Genomic DNA, 3717 nt, shown 5'->3' on the forward strand with positions numbered 1-3717 from the left:
TCCTTTGTATATATTTTGTCCTTTGTACCAAACCCCAAAATAGTACCCAAAGAAAAAAGGGACTACCTATATGTAACGAACATTACTCGTTCACGTCGTTAAAGACTCGCTGGACGAGCCATAGCGGCAAACACATATACATAAAATTTCCGGTAGAGCGCGCACCAGAACTCGTGAGTCGGTCAATATACTCGTTAGTCGCTACCAAGGTTTATAGATAATAATGTTATTATTTATAAACCTTGAGTCATTACTACTATCGCAGAATAGATGAAATCAGAATGGACACTTTCCAAAATTTTACATGGGCTCTTATGGCAGACACGGTATTTTGAGCTAAAGTGCCACCAGTGTTACCAAAAAGTACAAAAAAAAAAAATATTGTATAAATAATTTTATAAATAATTTTATTATTTCGACCGAAGAATTGGCGGTTGATTTGAAATGTTGTAACTAATGATTTATATTATTTTCAATGGATATTGTATATTTTATTAATAAGAGTAATAATATACTAATATTTATGTATGGCAGTTAATAATGCAATCTACACATAATATATAATTATATACATACATAATATATATAATCATATTATGATGGTCGACCTTCCGATAAAAGTGATTTCCTTATCGCAATAATTGTCTTCACGGAAATACCAATGGTATTTTTTTTTGTACTCCCTATACAAATTAAATTATTACAGACAGATATAGTGTAATGTATATTTATATAGTTACTCCAGTCAACTAACTGGAGTCCAATATAGTTTGTGATGCAATTGAGTGCGCATATCGTTTATTATTTACTTTTACATCTTTTTATGTTTAAACGAGAATTATTATAATGATATTTACAAAACTGGAGGCGTTAGGTATGTAGAATATTTAAATTAGATACAATATTAAACAAAATGTACTTTCTACTATCAAATATATAGTGAGTGGCGGAGATTGCGCCACTAAACTATTTCATTATTCTATGAACCAACTTCAATTTGGTGAACATTTAAAGGTGAGTTAAAATGTAGACTAAATATATTTATGTAAGTCACAGAATATGTGCTAAGGTAGGCAAGTTATGAGAAAACAAGAAAAGTTATAGAAGCTAATAAACAAAATTAACTTTTTAGTTTTTAATTAGTTACCTACTGACCGCTTTTGCATATGGCACATAGACCTTTTTAATATAAAATAAATAAATAAGTTTGATACCTGTAATACAACCACGTCGTTTGATAAACCCAATCATTTGCAAGTATTAAAATAAATGCCATAAAAGACAAAAGTATAGGTTATTTGATATCTCTTCCAATATCCTATGGTAAAAATGTAATTTCTTCAATGTGCTATAGAGTACAGATAATTTTGGTTAATATCAACCAATAGTTAATAAGAAAAAGAAAAAAATACACAAACATGATGTAAAAAAAAATTATTATATTTACAAAATAACTTCATACAAACAATTATTGTTAAAAAAAAACCAAATATAATATATTTATGAAGGGAGCTGCAGTCGATGTAAAGAAAAGGTTCTTTTAGACCAAAAAGCCAGACAAAACCTTGTCTGGCTTTTTGGTCTAACAGCTATTTTGTTTTAATCGACTGCAGCCCCATTAAGTTTTATTTTATGATATGAAATTTAAATATATTTAAAAATATTAAAATAAACAAAATTTATGTTTAGATTGGTCAAATCATAATAAAACAGTTACACAGAGTGGTCTTTTGGGACATAAATCAGAAAATGAAAATAGTTTTATTATATGGCTACAACACTGGTGGCACTTTAGCTCTTATCATGGTTTTTAGAGAGTGTCCATTCTGATTTCATCTATTCTGTGCCTACGGCGCGGATATTACCACACATTTTACGAACAACCAGTAATATTGTCAAACGCAAGTTTCTTGTTTTGAGTTGCCACTTAATTTTTGTTCTTTATTAGTTGTTACTTATTAGGTACATACTTACATGGCAGATAATTATTTTCTCATGACTATTGTTCTTGTTAGTTGAAACTAAAAAGTAAAAGACAAAGCTCGGCACTTAGCAATCATCACAAACAGGCAACACATTTCATAATATCAGTCATAGACAAACGATTAAATATCAGCATTACATTAGCTAAATCATTTACTGTACGACTGGCAGTAGGTAGTAAGTACTTTGTAAGTTTTAATAAATATATATAAATGTATATCTCTTTCCAGTGGTTAATATGTAGTAAGAAAAAAAAAATTGAATATCTACCTATCTACCTAACTCAACGCACAGTCCGTCATAAGTACTTTACCACCCACACCGGATTTAAAAATTTTCCATTATATCTAATTTTAAAATACCACCAACAATATTATCTAATTAAAATTGCCGTCCGGTGCGATTTAAGAGCCTTAACTTAAAATATTGTATAGGCATGAAAAAAAAAACAGTTTCAATTATAGGTACCTAATAATTATAACTTAATCGTTCTTCATATTATAGGCATTATATGTATTCTATTATAGATATTAAAATAAAGTTATATATTTTTGTGTTTTTTATCGATATATAATTTGCTATTACAACTAAGTCATAATTAGAATTTATCTATACAATTTTGAATTTGAATATACTTTTGATTTGTGTTTAAAATGGTGGATACAAACAGTGCGAACATGATACTGTTTTTAATTGTTGGTGCCAAAATTTTTGTTGATCAAAAAATACCTTTTACTAAAAATGAGACCTGCTAACCCTTCCTCCCACCTAATGACCAATTTTACTTCAAATATACATTATTTTAATGGTTTATGTTCACAGTAATTGAGATACATTAAGGAAGCCATAATTCAGTATGGAACCATTAAGAATGTCTATCTACGATTCTGCAGTAAATCCCAAGTAAGCAAATAAACTATTATGCGGTGAAACATTACATAAATGTGAAATTTTTACGTGCATTTGAAATTATTTTATTTTTCATATTATATATCTAATATATATCTCATTGTATATAATTTGAACAGTAAGTAATCCTCTAAGTACTGAATAATAAATAATTAATTTTTTGCAATTTCTTTTAGGTATGATATTAATATGCACACTATAATGCACAGTATAATGGACAGTTCTAGAGTGCTAACTATTCCACTTATTAGATGTGACGATCAAGTATTGAATAGAGTTATTAAACAAGAGTTAATTGAAGATACAGACAATAATGATGATAATCAATTATTACAAATGGGGTGAGAATTGTTTTTACTTCATAGCATAATATAATAATAATAATAATGAACTTTGTTGCAACAACAACATAAATAATACAAACAATTACATAAAATACCATAGGATACATTGCAGCACCCCCTAAAAGCAAAGCTTGTACTGGGGGAGCGAGTTATCATCATCTTAAAAATACAAAAAAAATAATTGAGAAAACAATCTGTTACTTAAGTACAATTTCACATAACAGTCTTATTATAATTAAATTATCTTTGAAAAATCTATACCGGGTGATTCTTTTATCATAGAACACTCATTATTTCAGAAAGTGTAAATTTTTTTGAAAATATTTTTTTTCCTAGTTTCAAGTCGCTTATAAAACAATGTTTTTCTTAAAAAATTATATTTTTAAATATTTTTTATCCTTATAATTTTTAAGTTTTTTAATTTTTTGAATGACAACATTGGGTTTTAATTTTATATTCCAAAGCAGAATATTTTCTTAAT

This window comes from Acyrthosiphon pisum, chromosome A2, assembly GCF_005508785.2.
Source record: "Acyrthosiphon pisum isolate AL4f chromosome A2, pea_aphid_22Mar2018_4r6ur, whole genome shotgun sequence".
Lineage (NCBI taxonomy): Eukaryota > Metazoa > Arthropoda > Insecta > Hemiptera > Aphididae > Acyrthosiphon > Acyrthosiphon pisum.